The sequence below is a fragment of the Syngnathus acus genome, chromosome 5, assembly GCF_901709675.1.
Source record: "Syngnathus acus chromosome 5, fSynAcu1.2, whole genome shotgun sequence".
NCBI classification, from domain to species: Eukaryota; Metazoa; Chordata; class Actinopteri; order Syngnathiformes; family Syngnathidae; genus Syngnathus; species Syngnathus acus.
This window is the reverse complement of record NC_051091.1, coordinates 4,496,023-4,508,504: the sequence shown is the minus strand read 5'-3', so window position 1 is coordinate 4,508,504 and position 12,482 is coordinate 4,496,023. Positions and strand designations below refer to the sequence as shown.

Below are 12,482 nucleotides of genomic sequence, written 5' to 3'. Positions count from 1 at the left end.
CTCCGACCAATCAAGCCAATGGGATGCATGTCTCATCCTTTTCGTGTATGCTCTCTATGGCTATAGAATGAAGTTGTTTGATGTGTGAGCCCGGCGACTGTGCTGAGCACAGTGCTTTGGTCCTACGCTGGCCTCCCAGAGGCGTATGTGGGGGTATGTGTGTGTTGTTGCGAGGGTGGGGGGGTTCACCTCCATGCTGCTTGGCCCTGGATTTTGCTTTGAAGTGCAACTGGAAGGTTAACTGCTGACAACGCTGCATAATGGCTTCCTCGGGTTGTTATGTTGCGGAAAAGTGTTGTCGAACACTTTATTGAAAATGCTGCTTAATCACATCAAGCTGAGCTGAGCTGAACGATGCAGTTCTCCGCTTATATAGTCCACATCGTCATCAGAAGCGAAGCGTTTCTTTTGCTGACACTCGTGCGATGCTCTGATGTTGTGATATGTGAGAAATTCATAGATGGGTCTCCGCAAACATGTGATTTACATGAGCCAAGGATTTACGCAGGTGTAGTATTAAGAGTTACCAGTAAGAGGCAGCATGGTGCTTCAGGGCATACGGGAAAAACATAGAACAAGAAAGACGCCGGAATTAAAAAGACGTTTCACATCGATCTTATTTGCTAACTACCTCATGGTGGCATTTCCTTTTCTAAATCTTTTGTGGTGAACGACGAGGAGGATAAATGCAAACACTAAACTGTCAGCATGGGATTTAAAGACATCAGATAATGAGGCCTTGCTGACTTTAGTCAGAAGGGAGAACCCAAGCTCACAACTGGTGTCGTAGCTCGAAATCCCAACACTTTAGCTCATGTATTAAGTAACCAAGCATGGCATGCCCCTTATATCAATTTAGTCTCGGGATGTCATTTTTCTTCGCTCCGTACTTTTTGACATTCACAGCCCTCATTATTCTTCCTTCTCGTCTGCGCCATGGCCTCGCGTTTTTTTTTCTTTTCTTTATTTGAACCTTTCTGTAAAGCCGCCCACTGTTTTGTTTTAGTGAATCAAGGCCACAGCAGTGGGGTCTGACAGGCTCCTCCATCATGCTTGGCCAAGTGATTGATCTTGGGATGGGCTTGTGGAAATTAAGAATCAACAAAACAAAGATGTGTGCAAAACGTCTTACGCTTGCCAACTTTTTTTTCCCCAAGCTGATGTCAGGCAAGACGTGTCTAAGTGGTGGAAGTGCGATGAATTCAATTTGTATTTTGTGTACGGGTTGACTGAAGTGAAACTATTTCCAGGTTGCTCCTCCACTATGGATGTGAGCGCCCGCTGTAGAAGCTTTTTAATTTACACTTCTTTAGATTAAGCACCATCATCCAATTAGCATAGATGCCGTAGTTCTTTGCAGAAGCTCGTTTTCAGACATCTGGCTTAATCATTTACGCCGGCCACTGCCAATGTCCATATCAGGCATAGTGTGCTCCTTAGTGCCTCTGCAATTGTATAAATCAATATGGTGCTGAATAAATCACAGAGATGAAGGACAGAATTCATTATTAACATTGTGTCAATGCAGCATCTCTCCCTGAATACAGAAACGCTATTTGAGTTTTTTCGATGGCGTAGCGCACACGTAGGTCTTTTTTGGATAGGCCCATATTTGGAATGGAAAACAAATTCCACCACAGGATGCTTCACTTTACACAAAGAACGCCACTGATATAAGATGATATTGGCAAATTCAAATAAACTAAAGAGTTCAGATTACAATGAGCCATCGAAAGTCAAATGGGATTCAGGAGGCTGTTGGATCTGCAATTATTTTGGGATTTGATTACGTTCCTCCCGCCAGAAGCCGATTTAATTAACAATTTCCTTGGGAGAAATAGTTTTGCTATAATGAAATAATACTAATGTGTCTAGTCACGTTTAGACTTGTAAGATAAAAAACAAGTCAAGCAAGTAGACCAAAGACAATCCATGGGAATTTCTGTTTTGGTTTACTGCTTACACCAGTCACTCACATCCACTCTTGTGTGGCTTTTGATTTGCAAGAAATGTTCCCAGGCAAAACTGTGAACATTTCAACTTCAATTGATGTTGTGCTTTAGACTGCAGGTGAGTGACTCACAATTCCAGTTTAAGTCAAATGTACAGATAATCGGCAAATGTCTCATGTGAACTCTGAGAAATGAGTCGGCACGAGAACAGTCAGAAAATAGTGGGTAGTAAAGTCTGAGGAAAAAAATAAGGTAATTATGAGGGAAAACGTTTCTTCGTGTCGCTTTTCCTCTTGTCCCTTTTTTCCTTATTTTCACGACTCTCGTACTTCAGTGCTGTTTTCCATTGTTCATTGATTGATACCCTTTTAACTTTTGCCACAAAGGCTTCTTGAATTGCACTGCATGTATATTCCATTAATATACTAAATTATCACGCAGACATCTATTCAGTTAAGTTTTATACTGGTTAACAATATTGGCAGGCTAAATCCAATAATGCAGTCAGTTCTTTTCTTTCATTTTTATTTTCTCCACACCATAGCATATAAGTCAAATTAGCTGAATCCAGCACGCTTAGTACATAATTTTGTTTTATGCTGTTTTACTTTTCAAAAATGCAACTATTCTATTGTTTCAATTACATACATACACAATTATTTAAATGTTTTAAGAAAACAGAGATCCCATAGCTCAAAAGATTTGATGAGATAGAGAAAAAATCCGACAGGTTTAGGGTTCCGCACCCAAATATGAGCTAAAAACAGCTGTTGGACCGAACTCAAGAAAAAATGTCACCCAGTGTAAACATTGCTTTCTCAAATGTCACCAAATGTCACAATTAGACCATTCCGAGCATGGTTTCATTTCTCTTCAGACGAGTTTGGTTTTGTGATTAAACCGCTTGTCCTTCTAGCTAGGTCCTATCCTTTCAGGAAACACGACATCCCGGCAGCTCTGAGAATGGAATGCCAATTTCTTTCAGGGTGAATGGAACACTAAATCATTACCCATTAATTGAATTGGAGTTGTACTATTTTTCCCGGTTATTTGCCGGAGCAACGGAATCGCCTCTCATCAACTCGCCAAGAGTGAGAGTTAGAGAGACAGAAAGGATGAGTAAGTAAGGTAATGAAATTCCAGCGTGGTTTGTCCATCTCCAAGCGCCGCACATTAACGGATGTGCCGAGTCCGCCTGTCACTCGGGAATTGGAGTGCACACACAACAATAGCCTTTTCCCTGATGAGGAGCACAGTGCTAGTGGGCTTCAATTTGCTTCTCCTTTCCCACACAGGCTGGCATTCAGCAGAGCGTTCCGTATTCAGAGAAAGCATCTAAGGCAAAATAAAGCTCGTGCCCTCTGTGGCACCGAGTCTTCTTGTGGCCAAAAAGCTTCGAGCAGCGATGGGACTCTCAGGTTGCATGACCCGACAGTGGCTGATTTAAATTGACGGTTTTCGGAGTTGGGACTTGCTTGGCGAAAACTCGTTTTCAAATCAGACGAGTAAAAACTGGTCAAATATAAAAAAAAAGATATTAAAAGTGAAGACAATTTGCAATTCTAGTAATGACACACAAATTTGATGCACAATTTGTCTTCGCGGGCCACATAAAATGATGTGGCGGGCCGTATCTAGCCCCCGGGCCTTGAGTTTGACACCTGTGGTGTAGTGTATGCAAATGATTCAGTCGTTGCATTTTATTTTTATTTGGAAATCCAATCACTGAATCCAAAAATATTCAAAAATCATGTGGTATATTTTAAGAAGAAGCTCTAAATGTTGATGATTGAATGTGGTTAGATTAATTCAAATCTATTAACGGTGTCCCGGCTGAAGCTCGCCACAGACTGATATTTCAGAAGTTGATTGCAAATGAAAGTTGGTGTTTGAACAACTTGCAGGACTCAGCCATTTTGAAAAAAATGCAACTGTGTGTTTGTGCTGATACGATGCTGCTGATATGAATTCATTTAGAACGAAAAGGGAGCTGAATGCAACAGAAACGATTTTCAAACAAACGTTTCTTCAGTCAAATGAGGCATCTTCATTTTCATTAATGTAAGTAGTATTTTCTTGGCCGCCATTAGTCCTTTCATGTTGCTTATTCCCCTTTTGCTTCATTCTCACAGATAATAATAGCTGATCACAAAGCGTCTGGAATATTCTTTAGTATAATAATCGAATGCAGCGTCTTCCTCTGTTGCTTTCAATAAGAAAGTTTCCTCTTTTATGTAGATTAGCGGCATTCTCCGTGCTTGTCACCCTCGCACGTTTTCACAAGTGTATGTCTGCCTGTCATTGTACATACAATGTCCACCCTATCACGAAATGGATTTTCAATAGAAAAGGATCCCTTCTCCGCCCTAATCCGATTTGCAGCCTATTTGTATGGCTTATAAAAGCCTTTAGTCTGCCGCTTGGGTTGCTCGTGTTTTTTTTTGTCACCCCCCTTTTTTCACATCATAGATCTTGGAGACAGACACGACGTGAGAGAAAGTAGAGACGAAGGATGGGGACAAAACCGAAGCAGCCGCACGGACAAAGCAAGAGACAGATGGGAAAATATGAAATCACAATTCTGTCATTTCCTCTTTGAATGTGCGTTGCTTGGGCACACATAGGTCAAGCAGAAATTAATATATGTTATTTGTGATAGTAAATCCATGTCAGCTGGTGATGGGTGATTAGAAATTCCAATACGTAAAAGATGAACATTTCCATGTGGACAGTTTTAAAAGCCCAGGCTGACATCCGTTGAAACACAGTTACCATTTGATCATCGCTCATTCATTAAGAGTGACATTTTGCCCTGAATTAGATGGGTAAAGTTTATATGTGACTGATTAAATCAGAAGAGTTGTGAAATGGGATCAGAAACAGAATCGTATGAAATCAGATCTTCCAAGTGATTCGTGTAAATCTTTTTGCACCTGTATTGCATTTCCACAGCCTTTTTTTTTTCTTTTCTCAAGGGCCCCCTGATGGATAGTGACGCAGTAATTTGGCAGGATGGCACGAAAAGAATAGAGGGGGAAAAAACGACTGCTGTGGAATCAGCGGGGATGGGGTGCGAGATAATGTTTCATTAGCTTGGGCATTCGTCACTTGGCCCAACATTACTCTCAGCTGTAAGCCTTCTGTCTGCTCGTGTCAGGTAGAGCGAGCTGCTTCGGCAAAAGGGACACCGAGGTTAGCGCAAAACGTAGGCAGAGGGGCTAAACGTTAAATGGAGATGGAACTGAATCTGCACCATTTCACTCATTCCAAAATGTCTTTTTGGGATATTTATTTATTTGGTTGTTCATTTGTCCGCCCGCCTGTTTATTTATTTATGTCTGTCTACTTTATTTGGCAAGTCTTTTTGAAAACAAAATAACATCTAACCGCACAATAGGATCAAATGCAATGTGTAAACAGTTGCCTTCCATTTCTTGTTCCGTTTATGACTTCAGTCGAGCTCTGATGTGTTCTTAAAGCAGGCAACTAACGAAATGCCGTCTCTATTTTGTAGCAAGATGATGTCGGAGACTGGTCACAGTTTAAACTCGCAGCCACCTTGTGGGGGATGCTTGAGACGAGGAGTATCAAGTTCGTGCAAGGGCTGAATAGAAGATTTGATAAAAGCAACAAGTGTGACCCCACTTTGAATGAGGCTACGTTTGTGTTCCATACTTATGAGAGGAGGTGTGGCAAGATGCCCCAGAAGGTCAATAGAGAGAATTGGCGAGTAGCGAAGCTGTGGGATGAGGCAAGCAACAAACAAAGCCTGGCATTTTGTCGCCCCCCCCCTCCCCTTTGGGAGCCTTGGATGAATGTCGCTCTCCAGGAGCACAACTCAAAGGCACTGTGCTTCACTATTCAGTTATCTGGATAACAAGATGAATGATTCAAAGAAAAAAGAACAAAGTGTATGCGGACACGTTAACAATATTTACAAACACGATATTAATAAGATTGCACATAGAACGGGGGGGGGGGGGGGGGGGGGGTTAACCTACATCTTGCCAGCAAGAGACTATATCCTGAGAAATACTTCAAATGTTCTAAATACTGTGTGAATGGGTTAAAACAAATAAGAAAATGTTTGTATGATCTCTTATAGTGGGAGGTCTTTTTTTTATTCCTTTCATACATTATTTTTATATATATATTGTATTTGCACATCTCATTTCAACTTGCAGTCAAATCTCATCCTCATCATCGATTTTCTTTAACACTTGTCTGCATTTAGGTCACGGGTAAGCTTGAGCCTATCGCAGCTATTGTGGAAAATTAATTATTTTCATTTAACCTACCATGCATGTTTTGGCGAAGAAGCCATAAGGCCTGGAGTGAGTGATGGAAAAATAGAGAGAACGTGTAAAATCCATACAGGAAGTCGACGTGCTGGGGTTTTCTGTCTGCTGGTAGCAAGTGATCCACAGTTCCGCCTACATCCCCCACCTGCTTCCAGACGCCTGTTAGCACTAGTGGTGAACAAGCACTTTAGCCTGCCTAAGAACAGGTGATCCTTCACAGATGGAAGATGCCGTACCCAAGAGAGTTCACGCTCCATCGTTTGCATCTTTGCCTCATAAATCTTTTATAAAGGATGTCAGTTTTGCTTACACAGAGGGGATGAAAATGCCCCACAGGACCAGATTGGAGCACAGGTACAAAAGGCTTTATTGGGTTGCGTGTCTGCATTCTTGCGGCGGAGAGAATAACGTTTCCCAGCGTTTTAATTTGGGACGGCGTTGTTGCTTGGACTGGAATGTCCCCTATTGTCTGGAAAGGATTGTGGAACATGGCGTAACCATTCAGGTGCAAATGAGTGAGGGTAGTTGGAGACGTCCTCACAAAGATGTTGCACTTGGCATGTTTACACGCACATTTGTGTCCAAATGTTGATGTATTGTGAGTCGAGAGAATCCACCATGTGTGTCCCGCGCCCCTTTTGTTGTCACTTTTGCACTCATCTTAGCAGACTGTTAACTCTTTCGCGGCTGCAATTTTCAATGCCGCCCACTTTCATCTGTTTTTCTTTTCATCTCGAGTATAACAACAAGCTGGATTTATTTTGCTATCCACAAGCGGAATATAACCCTGTTCAGCTCATTGTGAACATTTTTTGGCTTTGGTTTCTCTCAAGTCCCACAACATGGTGAATAAAAACGGTTAGGAGTTCTGCTGCTAGCTCCTTTGGGTAAATGTCAATGCACATTTATGCTTGAAGAAAGCCATTGGGCATTGCTGATAAGTTCCGCCACCCTGAAGTCATTGTTGCCATGTAATTGTATTTGCACAGCTTACCTGTTTGCTGGGGGAGTGATTCTGGCTTTGTAAATCAAATTATGTATTTTATTCCGCCTCTAATGAGCGATTTAACGATATAAGTGCGCTGGGCTAATGCCAACCGACGGCCATAAGGAAACAAGGTCCCGCTCAGGCTCCCTCGCCAGCCAAATGGATGCCGTTATTGCTCGTGTTCTGCATGAGCGGAGATGATGAACAGGAAAATAGTCACTGTGTCTTCTGTTTGTTTCTTCACTTTTCAGCTCGCTGACTCCTTCAGCCTCACGGTCTTTCTCATTCTTTTTCTTGCCATCGCATATTTCAGCGGGGTTTCTACGGTGAAATGATGATCTCATGTTGGAGTTGGTCAAAAGGGAAAAGTAGAATTATTTTAATATATATACTTAATTCTGAAGTTGCCATTTTTATGTATTTACAAATTATATTTAGCATTAATACCACTGAAGAACAATAATTAGCCATTAAACTCGTATCTTTACAGAATTTTTTTTTTTATTCCGATGACAGGTTTTGCGTGTCATCATTGGTTAAAAAAACAAAAGCAAATTTGTCCCTCATATGTGTCTGAAGAAGACAGGAAGTGGCCTCGCTACATCTTTTACCCCCTGTTGATTTGAAAGGCACGTAAATGACAATCGATTGGCCAGCCGCAGAGTTGTGCGGCCCGCTAACTGCTAGTCTGGCAGAGAGGCTATTATTAGTATTGCTCAGCATGTCGTGCACGGATCAGGTAAGTGGCTGTCTCTGACAAATGCTGTTTGCCAGCTCACTCCATTATCTAGCGGGAGCAGTACGACCGCCGCGTCTCTCTACTAATATGCAAGGAAATGCTTATCAGATCATATTAAGAGGAGGCCCTTCTGGGGACCATGGGATGTAATCGTTTCTGACAAGCCCCAGCCCCAGAGCCGTGAACCCTCCAGAGAGGAAATGGAGGCTCCTCTTCACTGAGGATAAAGGCCGAGTAGGGCAAACACATTCTGTGGGGTTGGCATCAATCTGGGGCATGCCATTAGCTGTCTTCAATATAGTATATGTCTAAAGCCTAGGATTAGTCAAGCTGTCACAAAAGTCTGTTTTTCTCCAAATTTCTTTGGACTTTATTGTTTGGGGAAACTAAACAAAACAACAATCTGTTCGATGGGACTGAATACCCATGAAAGCCTTTGCCTCAGGGAGAGATGGGCTTGCTAATTGCTACTTTTTTCGCCAGCTATTGTACACTTAAATTGATAGTATGTGTGCCAAAAAAGGGATTGAAAGCAATTGCTGACTTTGACAGAAATGGCGGAATGGGTACGTGTTTTGGAAGATTGCACATAAATGTTGTTCCAGGTGATGTTGTAGCTGTTGCCCATTTAGACTCGAATGGAAACAGCAGGGGCTCACAATGTAAGAGAGAGAGAGAAGGGGGAAAAAAACATCAGCGCTAGACAGAACAAGAGATGCAGTGGTTGAACACAACATCTCCAAAATGAGGCAGAAATCAGAAGAAAGTCAACTGAGGAAGCCTGAAAATATTTGGCTTTCAGATTAATAACCTAATGAGTCAGCTCCAGAAGGATATGAACCGCGAACACCCGCCAACCGGTCGCCAGCCAATCACAGGTGCTCAATCGGCCTACCATGCATGTTTTTGGAATTTGGGCCCAAACCGGGAGTGAACCCACACAGGCACGGGGAGGACATGCAAACTCCACACCATGCTGCCTACAAGTTTTATTTTTGTATTAATCTTTTAAGATTATTCCGTTTACCGTTAGAAAATGTACTAGCAAAACAAATACAAAATTGAGAATGAAACCTAGAGCAGCTTTTCTTACCTAAATTAGTATTCCGTCAAAATGCTCATCATGTTCATTTTCAAAGTCACAGTTTTTCGGAGAACTTGTCAAATGTTTCACTTGATGTGTTAATTGATCATAGTTGACAAGTCAAAAGAGTCTCAGCGTAGAGATCTGAAACCAATTTAATAGCTGTCATGCCCCCACTAAATTCAAAGCGTTAATTACACCTTATAAAAAGCCTGTCATGTTTCATAATCCCACAAGCGGCAACAATTCAAACTCAATCAGCCACTTAGATCTAGCATCAAATTAGCACACCGTCGATCTGTAATTGAATGGTCGCGCGGGCAGGGACGAGGTTGTCAATTTCAACATGTTTATTATTCCAATCTAGATCTCATATCTGACCTTGAAGCTTGTGAGCCTCATTCTTCCTCCCTGCCGCTTGTTGTGAAGGAGGAGGTAGCGATCCAGCCACAGGACGAGAGGCTTTGAGATGCAGATCACGTCAGCCCGCCGTCGGCCGGCGGGCAGCTCGGAAGCCGACTAGTGCTCACACATCTGACCTGCTTGGTTTTCTTTGCTCCGCTTCGTTCTCCCCGCCGACACAAAGCCATTCATTTCCCATGTGCCTCTTTGTCATTAATGGACACATCCAGCCCTTCAACAGGGACAGAAGGAAAACATATTCTCTCCCAAGACCAATATAGATGTAGTTATAAGAGCAATGAATCTATTAAAACCAAAAGTGTGCAGTTACAAATAAAAAGACTATGTGCTATGACATTTAAAATGTGTAGGGGGAAATGATTAAATTGGAGAGGCTGCCTACGTCTAGGTACATTTTAAATAAATAAAAGCACTTTTCAATGCAGACTTTATAGTACAAAGCATGTCTTTAAGAAAAACATACGTAAGAATAAAACATACATGAGAATAGAAAGAATATACTGTAGTTGCAATGACATTTAAAGTGTAGGGAGAATTAATTTAATAAGAAAGAGATTATACGTTCGTGCATTTACCGACCTGGAGATAGAGATTTTCCTTCCGCTGCATTCTGAAAGCATGCTCAGAAACTGTAAGGAATGGACTGGGAAGGTCAGTAAATGTGAAGTGCACGCAAGCAGAAAAATGAAAAGAGAATCAGATGGAGCACTAAGACTCATCACCTGCTATAGCCTGCTCGGAGCCTCCCCGTTGAAGCTAAGAATGGATTATAAAAATGCCATGCTGACGGCTACAATGGGAGGTTTTGCGTCGGGTTGGGAAATTCGCTGATTACGTCAGACATTGATGGTAATATTTTAAAAAGTTTTAGCATATGCTCTGACATAGCCAAACAAATAACTCCCTTAAACACTGACTTTGCCTCTGAGATGTTTTGAAAGACCAAAGGCACTGAGACAAAGTGCCAAACGATAATAACAGAAGAGTCGACAAGCTTGCGCTGATATCAATGTGCATCCATCAATGATGAACTCAACTTGCAATTGAAATGACATTTACGCTGGAGTAGCCAAAAAGAATTGCCAATGTCAAAGAACAAATTTGGCCAAACTGCGAATATTCTGCAATCTTATTCTTTCCGAACTTTATCAGGTCTAACGACAGCCTTAAACTATACAATATTATGAGGGGGATTTTATGTGTTTTGCTCCTTTTTATAATCTGAGTCATACAAGAAGACCCTTGAAATAAACACTTATATTTTCTTTTTTGAAGCAAAGTGGTGCTGAATGTGATCCGGCGACACAGCCAAGTGCTCAAGCAACTGTACTACAATAAAGCTTAGAGAGACGACATTCGAGTTTGGATTAGCGCTGCCAAAGACCTTGGACTAAGCCAAACGAGAAACTATGTCATGGCTGGCTCGGCTATGCAAAGTTGCATAGCGGGAAAAAGAAGGACGTAAACGTCATTGAAGTGACTGCAAGTGGCGTTCTCGTTGGTTACATGATGATTCTGTATTCCGGATTTGGGAGTACCTAGGAAAATTCTGATATAGCTTACGGTCAAGTGCGTACAATATTGTTGAGAAATTGGGGCTGTGCACAAAAGAGGCTCATGCCCTGGGGTCTTGGCTGTTGGATGCATTGCTCAAGGATAGACCGGCAGTGCTCAAGAAGCAACTTGTTTTCCCAAACTGCATGTCCCAGTTTGATCCTTCTTGGTTTGTGGCAGAGCTTTTTTCTCTCTCGCTCTCTTAATGAGTCTTTCTGTGGCTTCTCTTGAATGAGGCTCATTGTTTGAAATAACGTGGCAAATACTCAATGTCTTCATGTCCCACACATCCTGTTGTATAATAATTGAAAAGATTTTCAGCTTCAAAAGTCAGATCGGATTCTACAATTCAGTTCTGAATGTCAAACCAGAAAGTGGTACACAGTAAGTCATTGTGATGTCATGCCTAACTCGGCTCCATTTGAATCCTAAATTCTTTGTAAATTTGCTGGTGTGGGTTTTGCCATTTTAGTTGTGTCCGTGATGCTCTGTGTTTGTCATTTTTCAAAATAGCTCATACGATTTGGGTTCGAGCTCAGTTCCCTTCGACTCAGCACCTCCTTTTTTTTGCCGTAGCATGTACAGCTTTTTTTTTTTTTAATTCTCTCATGTATGAAATGAATATCCTGTGCTGCATGGATGGATATCTGACCACGTTTCTCATGGCCTGGTCACCGCACTAAATGAAATATTGGGATAAGACCTCTCCTGAACCCCTCATCAATAAAGGATCTTATTTTCATTTTTTTGGACAATGTCAAAGTCGTCCAAAGGTACTCATTGTGTGTCGTGAACCCATTTTTGATTCGGACTACACACCTGCTCGTCTCGGGCGTCGTTTTTTTTGTTTTGTTTTTTACAGCAGGCTGGCTTTTATGCTCCAAACAACATATTGACCGCGGTTTGAAGTCAGAAGCGATATGTGACTTGATTTCTCATGATGGATTACCTAAGGGCTGGTTTGTGGAAATGTAAGTGTTCAGAGGGGAACTGAAAACACAGGCAACCGAGCAGATCATTGGCGCCATCGGCCAAAAAGCTCAGCGCTCAATTTAAATGTGAGAACCTTAATGTGGAGTCGAAAGGTTTTGCGTGTTAGTCAGCCTCGTTTCCAGGTTTCACTGCCCTTCTCTCTTTTGCTCCTTTCAATGAGTGCTCTGGAGGGCCACGTTTAGCTCTGCTGACATGAACAATGGTACCATTGCCTCAGTCTCGCTAGAAGGAGCCGCCTGACAATTCACACTGATTGTTCCCAAATTGCCCGGCCGGGAGAATCACCTCTTCTGTTTGAAGCCTTAAAGTGCCTCCGTTTCCACTGGGGCAAGCTTCTCCAATTCTCCGATTTTTTCATTTTTCAACCCACCCCTCCCTTTTGTTTTTAAGGCAGAGAGATTGGAAATGCGCCGGTAGAATATTGGTTGTGCCGCTCAAGGAAAATAGA

General features: G+C 42.0%; 1 protein-coding gene across 4 annotated transcripts in view; it reads left to right on the top strand.

Moving 5' to 3' along the window:
* The window catches only part of cdh4 (cadherin 4, type 1, R-cadherin (retinal)), a 97,773-nt gene that overhangs the window by 12,644 nt on the left and 72,647 nt on the right, over positions 1-12,482 (top strand). The window lies entirely within an intron of this gene.